This window comes from Archocentrus centrarchus, chromosome 15 (assembly GCF_007364275.1).
Source record: "Archocentrus centrarchus isolate MPI-CPG fArcCen1 chromosome 15, fArcCen1, whole genome shotgun sequence".
In the NCBI taxonomy this organism is placed as follows: Eukaryota; Metazoa; Chordata; class Actinopteri; order Cichliformes; family Cichlidae; genus Archocentrus; species Archocentrus centrarchus.
In genome coordinates this window covers 14,861,823-14,876,592 of record NC_044360.1, presented here as the reverse complement: position 1 = coordinate 14,876,592, position 14,770 = coordinate 14,861,823, and the positions used below count along the sequence as shown (strand labels likewise).

The 14,770-nt window shown below is 38.8% G+C and overlaps 1 protein-coding gene across 1 annotated transcript in view; it reads left to right on the top strand.

Annotated features, from left to right (window-relative positions):
* Nucleotides 1-14,770, top strand: part of LOC115793047 (protocadherin-15-like) — a 232,811-nt gene that overhangs the window by 92,435 nt on the left and 125,606 nt on the right. The window lies entirely within an intron of this gene.

The window sequence follows — 14,770 nt, the reverse complement described above, 5'->3', positions numbered from 1 at the left end:
GTCTTTGTCTCACTCATCTCTCCCTGCAGATATTAGTATTGCGGGTTAACAGAGTTTAATGAGCAGCTCTCGCTACAGATGGCATCCAGAGCATATTTAAACAGTCAAAATACTGTTTCACAGATGCTCCACTTAGAGTACACTGTATGCACTCTGGGCACTGCTTTTCCTATTGCTTGTGTATGTTACAGAGAGAAACCATGTGTTCATATATGCGTGCACCTTATGTGCATATTTGTATCCCAAGAGTACCAATGAGTGTCTCTGTGTCAGATCAGGCCACCTATTCATCAGTGCAATAAAAAACAATTCAGGCTGTCATACTGTCTCACCTACTCCTTCCTCCCTGTGTGTGCAGCTGTGATTTGGGGCTTTGATCGATTGCTTGGGGAATTTGTGAGATGGAGGTAGCCAAGCCTGTATCCGAAAGCCTCTCTCGCCCCACATGTGCCGATGCTCTGTGTGAGGGATTTGCACTAATCTTCCTCATAAAGCTCTCATTTACCTGGGATATGGGTCTCTTCTGGCTCCACCATCCTTTTATTTATCTCTCTGTGATGAAACAGGCAGAGCCCATCTTCACCATAATGGAATGTAAAACAGGAAACCTGCCGTTATTGACCAAAGCAATTATCCATCTAAATGTGTTTCATTTCTTCTCTTCTGTCACACAGAAACCATACAAATGGCACATAATAAGATCCCATCTCTTCTGAGCATTTGCCTTTACATTCATTCATGTCTGTGAATGGGAAAGCAAACAACATAATCACTCTTCTGTCTGGTTTTGTTTGGTCGGGGTCAGAAAATATAGACAAACAAATAAATATATAATCCTCTTTCCCTTGCCTTCTCAGAAAAACAAATTTGATCTGAGGCAGAAGAGCCAAGAAGGTATAGGGTTCCCTGTGGAAGAGCTGTGCTGCTCAGAAACATAATAACATTTGCAACTGTCAAAGCACTGCATCAGGAGCTGTTCATTTATTGATTGTCTGTAAAGATATATATATTTGACTCAGCTAAGAGGATAGTACTTGGTATAGACTGTGCAAAATAAGCACATTTTTTGTTCTTTTTCCATTTCATCTTGCTATTTTTATGTTTTTGGAGGTTCTTTTAGAGGGGAAAAAAGAAAAAAATCATGGGGGGATAACAGCACAGTTGCGCAAATGAAGCATAACATGTTTAATTTATCTGAGCAGATCCACTGACAGGTGCCAGGCACAGCACATAAAGTCTAACTCACTTGATGAGTCGATCACAATTGGGAAGACAAAGCTTGTTTTCTATATGCTCCTTTGCTTATTCAGTCCATAAGCTAAATCCAAAAGCATTTAATCAGATTGGAGAGATTTCTGTTTCATTGTTTAGGGGCAGCTGCATATGTGGAGAGAGAAAAGCGTCAAGGAGAGAGAGAGAGCTTCCTGATGAGGGATGTGTGTGGTGGTGGTGGGTAATAATTGCAAGATCAGTAAGGTCAGAGTATCCAAAAGTGAAGATACACTGTCTGAGCTTTAATCGTGTCCCTGTAAATTCATGATTTGTATCAACTGTTGCCTGAAGCATGTGAGGATCCTCTTAACCCTCTGTTTATCGAGCAGCTTATGCAGTATAGGAAATCATCAATGAAGGTTACTAAGGGCCTTTAATAAAAGAAAGTCAATTTAGCAAACTTAAATGCAGGTGTGCTGCCAAGGTAGAGCCACTCTAAACTCTAGCAATTGCGTTTTGATCAGTGCTGACAGCTACTGACATAATTGCAGTAATAAATAAAACCAAAATATTGAATTTCTCTCCTGTGAGTATAGGCTTTCAACCAGAAAAGTTGGCATAGTAGCTGTGGCTGCGCTGGGATGTGAGGTGCACCGGTTTGGGTATATGAAGAAGATTTAACTCTTATCCTACCGGCATATTTAACTTGCATGGACTATCGTCTTGGGTCCCTGGGGACCTCAAGAATAATTTATAGCAAGAAGCAAAAATAATGGCAAAATAATAATAACAAAACCTATTTCTCCTCAAAGTATTATTAGTTATGTGATTTAATGTCATCTAAACAATCTGTACCTTTCTTTTATTCAAATTGCAGCTTTGATCCAAAGTACACTCCGCATTATTACTTAGAAGCTTAGTTTTCAGTGATTTCAAGTAAACATTATTTGTGCTGTATTTCTATGATGAAATCAATTGGGGGGATTTTGACCCCAATATAATGAATGCACAACCAACCAGTTTAGAGATATAATCTCTCCAACATATCCTGGGTCTGCCCTGGGGCGTCCTCTAGGACATGCACGAAACTCCTCATCCGGGAGGTGCCCAGGAGGCATTCCGGTCAGATGCCTGAACCACCACAAATGGTTCGGTTTACATTTGATTAAGAGGAGTAGCGGAGTAGCGTCCCTCCTGGACAACCAAGCTCCTCATGCTATCTCTGAGGTTGAACCCAAACACCCTTCAAACAAAATTAAATTCTGCCAGCTGTATCTGTAATCTTATTCTTTTACTATCCAGAGCTTGTGGCCATTGGTGAGGGTAAGAACATAGATAGACCTGTAAATTGATTACTTCACTTTCAAACCCTTCACCACGACCATGTACAGTGTCCATATTACAGCAGACTCTACACCAATCTGTCTGTCAAGCTCCACTCTCCCCTCACTCATGAACAAGACCCCAAGATATCTAAACTTCTCCACCTGGGGCAGCAACTCGTTCCCAATCCTTTTCTGGTTGAGAACCATTGTCTCAAACTTGGAGGTGCTAATTTTCATTCCCAACGCTGCAGCTCACCCAAGTGCAAGCTGGAGGTCATCGCCTGATGAAGCCAACAGAACCATATCATCTGTAAAAAGCAGAGACTAGCTCACCAAACCTGACATCATCCACCCCGTGGCTATACCTCTGCACCAAGTCTGTCCATAAATATTCTGAACAGAGCCCTGGTGGAGACCGGCACCTATTGAGAATGAGTCTGACTTTCCTGACATTGTGACCTAAGCTCTCACTATAGTTGTGTAGGGACCTGAAACAGCAAAAAGCAACAAAACCTAAATACACACTATATGCAGTTCTAGTACACAACTTGCCACATTCTATGCTCACAGCATGCTCGTATGTGGCAGGAGGAGCAAACATTTTCTACCTTCCTGTGTTCATTTTGAGACCAAAGGCACACCTTTTTCAAGTAGATTTTCCAGCCGAGCATTGGGCAGTCACATCAACAGATTGAGATTTCTTTGGTCCCAGGAGGGTCATTGCTGCTTAGATTAGGGCCTGAATGTAGCAGCATCAGTTCACCTTTTCATGTGTGGCATGACCTGGGCATGTCTTAGCTGTCTCGGGTAGATCCAGCGATGTCTCTAATGTTCTTCCAGTCTGGGAATTTCCCCATCTAAATGATGAATGGAGCGATGGAGTCTTACCCCTTTTAAAATGACAGAGTACTCTTGCCCCCTTGATACTGTGTAATACTTTAATTTGGTAAACATTAGTTGAATAGTTCAGTTTATTAAAATTGTGTTGCCAGAATTGGGTGCTTTTCACTGGGGTCCCCATGGGACCCTGAAGATATGTGTATTTTTAAAAAGCACCAATCAAAGCAAAATTGAGTACAATGATATGACACAGTTAGGAACAAACTGATAAAGTCTTAAAAACTGGAAAACAATGGAAAAATGGAATGGAAAAAAAACTGAGAGATATGACAAAAAATATACCTCTGGTCTACACAGGCAGTATGCAACTGCCTAATATGCATTAGTTTAACATAGCAGTATCCACCTGCCATAGCACATACTATATGGCTGAGAACTTCCATAGGTGCACCTGAGTAGAGCAGAGGGAGAGAATGAAGGGAGAAGGCACATATGCTGCACCAATGGGAAAGCACCAAATTATGGTTAACATTGTCCATATATAATATTGAATGAGCTAGCTTAATGTAATGATTCAGTATGACATGGACTAATATTAGCTGAACAGCTAAATGCAAATGTTAATGTTACGGATCTTGGGGATGGTGCCACCTTAACAAAGATGAAATCCCTGCAAATACAGATAATGTTCAGGAGCAGTGAAGACACAGTGCACTTCCAGATTGCATCTCTAATTTAATTTTCAACAAACATTAACAACATTCATGTGTGCATTACTCTCTTTCAGCCCTAGTGTCCTTACAGTTCACATAAGTCCATCTTTCCAACAATTATAGGCATAAGAATAAATGCATTCACACATCAACACGCCACCATTTTATAGGTACTTGATACAATCTCTCAATGAAGGCAGAATAAAAGTACACAGTTGCCCTTGCATAAGCAATTAAAAGGTACTAGTATAGTGCATTTTACAGCAATACTCAACTGTATTTAAAACATCCACTCTTTTAGCTGTTTAAAATTACAGTGGACAAATGTACCTGTTCTGGATACTGAAATTAAACAAATTAAGCACACATTCTTAGCAGCACTCTGAAGATAAATCATATTTCTGTATACTCTACGCTCTTCCAAACTACAAACGCTTAAGGTATCAAAACGTGTTCTTATAGAAATCTTTATACTAAACAGTAAAGTGTGCGGGAGTGCAAATATTCATAATGTAAAGCAGATAAACCTACAGTGACCCTTCTGCATGACAACACTTGGGGGCATAAAGCCCACAATACCACAATGTCACGTGTATTTACTAGAGGTCTGCAGAGCCTGACCTCGCTGGGTGAGGCTATTGCAGGTCCTCAAGCGGCTGCTCATAAGTGTTACAACTAAGATTATGAACACAAACTTAGCATACTTAGCATACAAGTATTAATCTGCATATACAAGTAATGTTCGGGAGCAATGAAGCCTTTCAGGTTGCATCTGAGTAGTGGGCATCCATCCCCTGAAGCAACTGAGGCGCATCTGACCTGAAATCAACAGTTCCACCTGTGATGTTGCTCCACTTTACTGTCCTTCTGTAGTCCATGTTACACAGTAATAACCACAGATATTACACCACATGTCTAAACATTTATTTTACCAGGTAAAATGTTTGAGAACCAGTTCTCATTTACAGATATGACCTGGCATGACCTGGGATGACATGTTTCCAAAATGATACTAAGTTCTTTTGGTTGCTGAAAATAACCAATAAGCAAATTAAATAAATTAAATGGAAAGATTAACACAAAAGTGGCCACACATTTTGGGTGTGCCACATTAAGTATAAATATTTGCCTATTTATCTTTCACTTTTTTGTCTTTATAGTTGCACTTTTTTATGCAGTTTATTGTTGCTTTGATTATAGATTGCCAAACTAACAACAATATGACCTAGGCTATTAGAAACATTGTACATAAAATAAAGAAATTTATGCTTGGTTGATAATTTCTTTTTTGTAACAATGTTTCTTGGTAATAAATCTCATACTTTTGGAAAGCCTGTTTATTTCCCCTTAAATGGTGCCACATTTGTAAGGAAACACATTTAAGGGGTGAGCTGCAGAGTTGAGTATGTGGGTTGCACCAATGGAAAAACTTGCCAAATTTTCTTTGCAAATGCCAAACAGTTTATTCTGCTATTGACTCTTGTTTCGTGTCATTTATTGAATTGGATGATTGTCTGGAGAAACAAGACATATTGGCAATTTGCCATTTTATTCATTTAACAAACAGGGGCCTCAGTAGCATGTGGAAGAACCATACACAGCCACAACAGCCTGGCTTCTCCTTCTCATGCTGGTCACTTGGTCAGACACTGCTGTGGGATGGCCTCCTGTTCTTGAAACAGATTTTATTGCAAGTCAGCCATTGTGGTTGTTTTGGTCACTCTGGCACAAACAGCATGTCCAAGCTGATCCCACAAGTGTTCAGTGTGGTTGAGATCTGAACTGCAGGCAGGCCAGTCCATCATCTCCACTCCCAAATTCTGGAGGTAGTCTCTGATAAACCCCATTTCGTGGCGATGAGCGTTCTCATCTTGGAGGGTAGAGTTTGGTCCCAGACTGTGGAGATATGGGATTACCCCTGGTTGCAGTCCATCTAAATATCTCTGCATTTGGATTGGCTTCAATGATGACAATCCTGATTGTCATCATTGGAGGCAACCAGAAGCTCAAAACAAGAGTTAATAACAGAATAAGCTGTTTAGCATTGGCAGAGAAGATCTGGCAAGTTTTTCATGGGGGCAACCCACACACACTGCTGCTCAACCCACAAATGCCTTGTCCTTACAAATGTGGCCCCATTTAAGGGGAAGTAAACAGGCTTTCCAATGGTATAAGATTTCTTGCCAAGAAGCATTGCTACAACAGAGAAATAATCACACACCCAAATTTGCTTACGTTTCTGCAATGTATAAAATGCCATGTAGACCGAATTAACTGTTTTTATTTCAGTTTGGAGTTCTTTTTTTTTTTTTTTTTTTTTTTTTTTTTACATGTAAATAACACGATTCATAAAATTTTCCTGCCTTTCCCTTTTTACACTTGTCACCAAACTTGCATCAGGTAGCTATAGAGTGAAAACAGCACCACAGTCTGTATGAAGATGAACAAAGTGAGTCACTTAAAACTTGTGGGTTTTTTTACCTGTTTTCTCTGATCTGCTGTCAACTCTTTGCCCTTACTGCTGTATTGGTGTTTTGTTTTTAGATTCTTTTTCTGTTTTAAGACCCATGATAACTAGCACACAATAACCTTGACATGGCATTAAAAGAATACCGTGTCTTTTTAAAGGTCTCACAACTCATCAAGGATGACTTCCTCAGTGAGTGATGAATGATGAAGGGTTTCCACATGTGCAAAATAGCAGGACCAGTGTATTCTGGTTATCTGGGATTCAAAAAGCTTGTAGGCATGTATAGAAAGTGCTAGATGTGTTATGTTTAAACAATTAATGAGATCCAGCCTATGTGAGTGTTTTTCTCAGCCACCAAGGACTCATTAGTGAACTCAGTCTTTCAGACTGCTTCTCTCCACCAGGATTGTGATTAGTTCAATCAAGCTCTCATGTTGCTTCATTCCTTTATATCAACATGTTGTATAGTTAGTCTGTTTCCCTTTCTTTATGTCTACTTATTTCTTACATTTTCATTCTTTTTTTTTTTTTTTTTTTTTTTTTTTTGACACAACATCTGAACATTCTTGCACTGGCTGGGAATTAAATTTGTAGTTCAAATTTAGGGTCACTTTTCTTAATTAAATCTGAGCCACTACCTGAGAAACCTATAATTTGTATTCAGTTAATTGCACCTGGAAGGCAGTAACATTTGTCCAAGGTTAGCGCAACAGTCGGCTAGGTGTGTGGTGAAACACCCCCAGGCATGTAGCACTTTCTTTGCTTTACCAAGATGAATTTTCAAACACCTTTAGTTCTGAATGTGACTGGACTCAAACAATAGTAGCTGTCAGTAGGGAAGCAAACTGATGTGTGGGACTTTAACCGCCACCCTGTACAAATTGCATGGGTATAATTTGTAAGCCTTGTACCAAGTGTGTCGAAAAAGTATTGATCCCAAGATGAAGAGACAGATGAGGCCCAGTGTACCACTGTTGCCCTGAACTGAAACGATACCTGTAAGACTTTGCTGCCTTTGAGATTAATACTCAGGAAATATAATCATCATGCTTGCACTTCAAGAGTTTAAATGGAAAGAAAAAATGCAGTTATATCCACTTTCATCACTTAAGTGACAAGAGGCTAAATCAAACTACTGTTATTCAAATACAGAATGGTGTTACATTTTGGCAGTAGCTGCTGTTAGTATAGTTCTTAAAATCACAAATACACTGTAAAAGCAAACAGATTGCATAATAATGTGGTTTTCTATGATTGTTGTGTGGAGCATGCTTTGGTTAAAATCTGTTTTTACCAAACTTTAGTTTCATTTCATACACACAGGTTTGACATAAAGGCTTGAATTACTGTTATTACTTCAGCCTTTTCATTATAAAGGGATATATGCCAGATTTTTAAAAGTAACACATAATGCCACAATCTAGAGTAACTCAAGAACAGATGAGAAACAAAGTCATTGGCATCAGTTTTCAGTCTGTAAAGGGTTACAAAGTCATTTTTGAGGTTTTTGGGACTTAAGCGAACCACGGTGAGAGCCATTATCCACAAATGGAGAAAACTTGGAACAGTGGTGAACCTTCCCTGGAATGGCTGACTTACCAAAATTACTCCAGGATTGCATCAACGACTCATAGAGGAGGTCACAAAAGAACCCAGAACTGCAGTCCACACTTAAGGTCAAAGTTCATGATTCAACAATATGAAAGAGACTGGGCATAAATGGCATCCATGAGAGAGTTCAAGGCAAAAACTGCTGCTGAAAAAGAACAAAAAGCCTCATCTCATATTTGCCAAAAAAACATCTTGATGATTCCCAAGAAAATATTCTGTGGAATGATGAGACAAAAGTTGAACTTTTTGGAAGGTTTGATTCCCATTACATCTGGCAAAACACTAACACAGTATTTCATAAAAAGAATATCATACCAGCAGTCAAATATGGTGGTGGTAATCTGATGGTCTGGGTTGCTTTGCTGCTTCAAGACTTGGACGACTTGCCAAACCATAAATTCTGCTCTCTACCAGAAAATCCTGAAGGAGAATGTCCGACCATCACTTTGTGCCATGAAGCTCGAGCTCACTTGGGTTATAGAGCAGGACAATAATCAGAAGCACACCAGCACGCCCACTTCTGAATGGCTCAAAAAAAAAAACAACCCAAAAAACAAAATGAAGGTTTTGGTGTGGCCTAGTCAAAGTCTGGATTTAAATTCAATTGAGATGCTTTGGCATGACCTTAAACAGGCCCTTCATACTGGAAAATCCTCCAATGTGACTAAATTAAACCAATTCTGCAAAGAAGAGTGAGCCAAAATTCCTCCACAGAGATGTGAAAGACTCCTTGCCAGTTACTGCAAACTCTTGATTGCAGTTCTTGCTGCCAAGGGTGGCATAACCAGTTATTAGGTTTAGGGGGCAATTACATTTTCACACACAGCCAGGCAGGTTTGGATAGCTTTTTTCCCCTGAATAAATGAAATTATAATTTTAAAAACTGCATTTTGTACTCATTCACGTTATCTTTGTCTAATATTAAAATTTGTAAGATGATCTGAAACATGTTTGACATGTATGCAAAAAACCCAAGAAATCAGGAGGGGGGGCTAAGTATTTTTTCATGGCACTGTAACTGCCTGCAAGTTACATGTTTTACAGATTATGCAATGTACAGAGAGTAGTTGACAACTTCTCACAGTCCATTCACTTAACACAACCATGAAACTAACCGTAACCCTCAACTCCAGGGTTACTTTGTGTGTTAGTGCTTGTTTGGGAGTAGCAGATATATGAAATTTTAGCAGTGTTTTTAATCACGGTCACTCAAGGGATAGGATCTTGAGCATTTGTTTTATGCTTAATAATTGCAATTTAGCAGAAGAGGAAACATCTGGATAAATTGGGGAAGAGTCACCTAAGTGACCAATTTGTTTTTGTGGAGCTGTGCATCTGTTACTCAAACAAAAGGAGGCGTGCTGGCTTGTGTTCACATGCATTTGAGCTTTAGTGAAATGTGTGGTTGTGCTTGTTGCTGTAGCACAGTTATAGTGTGTGAATATTTATGTATTTTTGAAAATTATTTTCTGAAGATGTTTGATGAGGGATTGAGCATGCAATGCAGGCTATGTTCCCTATTTTGCGTTACACACGTACACACACACACACACACACACACACACACACACACACACACACACACACACACACACACACGCACACAAGCACACACATACATAAACTGGTCTCAGTTCTGTGATCACGTCCAGTTGTGATGATTGCTAGGTCATCAATATATAATTAGAGCGTAGCTAAAAGGCTTGGATTAGTGCACAACACCTGTTCCTTGTGGATTAGAGAGCAAAACAGGAGGGGAGGACATTCAGTGAGCCTCAGTTACACACCACATACAATACACAGTGACTACCTCAGTAGCACATTTATATTTTTGTATCTTTTGTGCCCAACAAGCTGTTTTTAATTTACCACAATTTATGATAAACTCTTTCTGCTTTCCAGGCACTGGAGGTCTTTGTTAATCAGATTTAGAGTGGCCTGCAACAGCCTGTACCTTACTGTCTACTTGCATCTAATTAGACTAGTGTGTGTGATATTTTTTTTTTTGTCTTCAGAAGTGGAGAACAATTTTAGTGTTTGATGTGCAAATAAAGACACCAGTTGCATTATATTGTTGAGATAAACGGTCAGCATAATTACTTATGTTCCTGTTGTAAATTGCTTTGTGCTTATCCTCATTACACCATAGAAGCAGGCCATTGATTTTTTTGTATGCTACACTGTATCATTATTTGCATGAAAATACTTGAATTCATTGGTGTTTTAAATATCAATGAAAAATGCTTAGCCTCTGAGATGCAAATAATCCCTGAGTCAAATTGCCTAATCTAACGTAATGTGTTTACTTTATGCACGATCAGGGAAAATCACAACATGTTAATTAAGCGTTCTATACTAAACTCATCAAAACAATTTTGTTTTCTCACACTAGATTTTTTCTGTTTTATCAGTCCTGGGGCTGGCTGATGTGAGCACACATCCCTCACTGCATTATTCAGCTGGTTTTCCTCAGAATATGGTGGGATTGTCGCCTTAGATTAATAGTGTCATCATAGAATATGTGTTTTTTTTTTTTTTTTATTCACATCTCTCTAAGGGAATCCCACTGTAGCAGCCTATGCGTGAAGAGCCTATAGAGCAGAGGGATTATTTTGCACACTGGATTGTGCACAGGCAGTCTGGAAACTTAAATCTATAAAAGTTTGGCCTCTTCATAAGCAGCACCACAGGAAAATCTGGTCAACAAATACACTAAGGAGCAAAAACTGTTTACACATTCTGTTCAGGCTGTTTGCATATTTGCAGAAGCTTTTCACCTGCTTTTCTCTTTATACATTTATAACTCGCTCAAGAGTGGAAAGGTTTTTCTCCTTTGAAGCTGCAGAGTCAAGCGTGTTAGCCAACCATGTTAATGGCATTATTTGCAGAAGGGTCTTCAGGCTGCAGAACCCCTTGTCTGTCTTGGACCTCTTTGAAAACAAGACGAAACATCCCATGAAGTGGCTTCCAGACACAATAAAGTGGAAATTCTTTCTAATGTATATTATATTTTGCTTAAACACTTACTGGAACAAGAGTGACTTGCTGGAGCCAGAACATGATTTTCCAACCATGTGCAGCAGTTGGGAAATTCCAGTGGTTCTTGGCCAAAACTGTACTGTGTAGACTCTGTACTGAGATTTCTCTGCTGCTCTCTGCAGCACTGTGTTGTTGCTCTTTAACCTGCACTTTGGTTCGTAGGGGTTTTTATATTTAGTTGCTGGTTAGTTTGGTTAGTTTAGTCTGTTTTATCTTCAAGAGATTTAATTTACAAGCTAAATACTGTATTTATTGGTGAATTTATCTATCCTGGTTGAGCTGAATCTTTTTTTTCTCTTTGTCTTATTAGAAACAATGGAGACTTAAAAAATGTGTTTATGGACACACGCTTCCCATGGGACAGTATCCCTGAGTAATTATGATCAGTAATTAATAAGTCTCCACTCACTAGTCCCTGCTGCTAGCTTTGCACCCAGTTTCCAAGCACACTGATAGCCCTTTTGTGCCATTCTCTTGGGTTGCAAGATCTAGAGCTGGGAGCTTGTTATATCGTGGTTTGTCTTTACCATTTGTTTTTGTCACAATAAACAGAGATCATTATGATGTATCCTCTTCATGACTTCACAGTATGGTAGCCTAGTGCCAGCAACTGCAGCAATACAAGATTGAAACTTCAGATACACCTGAAGTATCTGCTTGTTAGATCTAGGATCTACAGTGGGGGAAATAATTATTTGATCACCCGCTGAATTTGCTCAACAGTCTCTAATTTTTATAGTAGTTTAGTTTTAATGAAGAGAGACAGAATATCAACCACAAATCCAAAAAAAAATTACATAAAAGTTATTAATTTGCATGTCATTGAATGAAATAAGTATTTGATCCCCAAGCATAACATGACTTAGTACTTGGTGGAGAAACCCTTGCTGGCGTGCACAGCTATATGAAGTTTCTTATAGTTGGTCACAAGGTTTCCACACATCTCAGGAGCTCCCACCACAGATTTTCCATAGGATTAAGGTCTGGAGACTGGCTACTGGCCACTCCATGACCTTAATCATCAAAAGTCTCTGGTACATGGCCCCATCCATTGGCTCCTCAGTGCAGTGAAGTTGCCCTGTTCCCTTAGCATAATGTTTCCACCGCCGTGCTTGTCTGTGGGGATGGTGTTCTTTGGGTCATATTTAGATGGCAAAATATGACCCAAAATATGACTGGCAAACTTAAGCCGGGCCTGAATGTGTCTTCTTGAGCAGCGGGACTTTGTAGGTGCTGCAAGATTTCAATCCATTACGGCAAGGTGTATTACCAATGCTGTTCTTGGTTACTGTGGTCCCAACTGCCTTTAGACTATTAATAAGCTCCTCCTGTGTAGTTTTGGGCTGATCCACTACCTTTCTCATGATCATCCTCACTGCATGAGGCAAAATGTTGCATGGAGCTCCAAACTGAGGGTGATTGCTGGTTATTATAGTCTTGTCTCTGATGTACTTTGACAGCTTTTTGGTCTTTCCCTAGGTGGTGGAGAGGGTGGAATGAAAGAAATTGATTCTGTAGACAGGTGTGTTTTATACACATAATGAGTTGCGATCTCGAGTACCTGTAATTGGCTGATTGATTGTAATTTGTGTGCCACATGGGCACAGAGCCAATCAGTAGGAGCCAGAATTCTGGCTGTGTTGTAGGGTATCAAATACTTAATTCACTCAAGGACAAGCAAATCAATTTCTAACTTTTATGTAGTGTGTTTTTTCTGTTTCTTTTAGTTGAAAGTGAGCAAACTTATAAATTCAGCAGAGGATCAAATAATTATCCCCCACTGTAAGACAGAAAAAAAACCCACTTATTCTTGAGGCCTGTTAATAAAAACCTCGACTCTTGAAATGTACACCTCTCAGCAACAAGGATCACACTTTTAGTCATTCATTGTATATACAGTAATATCAAAAGGTCTATCAAACATAAAACCATATGTCCCATAGATAGTATGTGTGTAAGTGCTACCAAAGTTTTTTCTGCTTAAACTTAGTCAATCATGCTTTGTAGTATAAATGTGTGCTGCATGTATTATTGGATATATTTATGTTTATCACATGATTTTTGCATTGATTTGCATTCCTCTTTCGATTAGATGCAGAGCATTCATCAGGTACTTTCCAACGCACATAATGAGATCAAGGATTAGTTTAATCCTTACATTACGCTGAACAGGCAGTAAAATGATTGGTCATTCATGTTTCATGTTTGAAACAAGCAACACAAGCCTTCAAGCAGTACACTATGTTGTGCGACATTAAAAAGATTGCCACTCAGGTTAAACCAATTAGTTTTCTATATGACTACCAGAATTCTACTTATTTATTGGATAAGGCACTACAATTTGCCTTTTTAGTTTTTTATTTATTTTTTTAACTTTTCTGCCCTTATCTTTTTTTTGTTTGTTTGTTTGTTTTTTGTTTTTTTGATAGGACAGTGGAGAGAAGACAGGAAAGCTAGGAGAAAGACCGGGGTTAAGGCATGCAGTAAATGGCCTGAGGGCAGATTTGAACCCAGGCCTCTGCTTAAGCCTTACAGCATGTGGGTCACCTGCTTAAGCCAGTGAGCTAAACTTGGTGAACACATCTGGCCTTTTGTTCACACATTTATACGCTCACACATGGAGCAATTTGAAGTTTGTTGAGTTGCTTTAAATATTTTCACTTCATTTAAACTAGCGAGTTCTGGCCGGTCCCACCTCTTGTTTCACTACCTGGAGGCTGGCTAGGCCACTTTGGTGGCAAAAACTGAAGCTTCACAGGGAGAAAAAAAAACACCTTATAGAATTTATTATACTAATTAATTTATTATACTAAATCACACCACACCAATTCCTAAACTACAGCCTTTAATTCTTCTGAGAATTCACTTTTCTTGAAGCATCTTTGCTCAAGGGATGACAGTGACAGTGATGATTTAGCTAGCTGGCCCACCACTTTGGTTTAAGAATCATTGAATTTTGACTTTTTTAGAGGCCGGTACCACAAAACCTGCATCTGTAGAATTTTCTAGGTTGACTGGAAGACACAGTAATGCCTTCTCTTTGTAAGTTTTTTTAATTATTATTGTTTAGACATTAGTTGACTGTGGTTACGTGCGCGTAAAAACTCATATTGTCTGTAAATGCCTGAAAGGAATTCAAGTTCTATATTTAAAAGTTTTCTTAATCGGCTTTACCTCAGTTTAGGAGTCCTTGTATTTCTAACAGAGTGTCTATAAGCTTATTTTATTGCAGAAAACTGCTAATGTTATTATTTTGTTGAAGGCAGTTTTGTTGACATATCTTGTTAAGAGCCTTGCAGTGATCAAGTTCACAATGGCTGCGATAAAACTGCAAAGTATTAGGGGAAACTTTTGTCAACACCAAAGCCACATTCTTAAGTTTGAAAAATTTCTTTTCGTAAAATGTTTAACAACATAGTTTTTCTACTGTTTATCTTAGAGAAAGAACTTGGAAGAAAGAACTAGAAAGGCTAGTTACCCCCCCCCCAAAAAAAAATAAATAAAAAAAAAATAAATATATATATATATATATATATATATATATATATATATATATATAT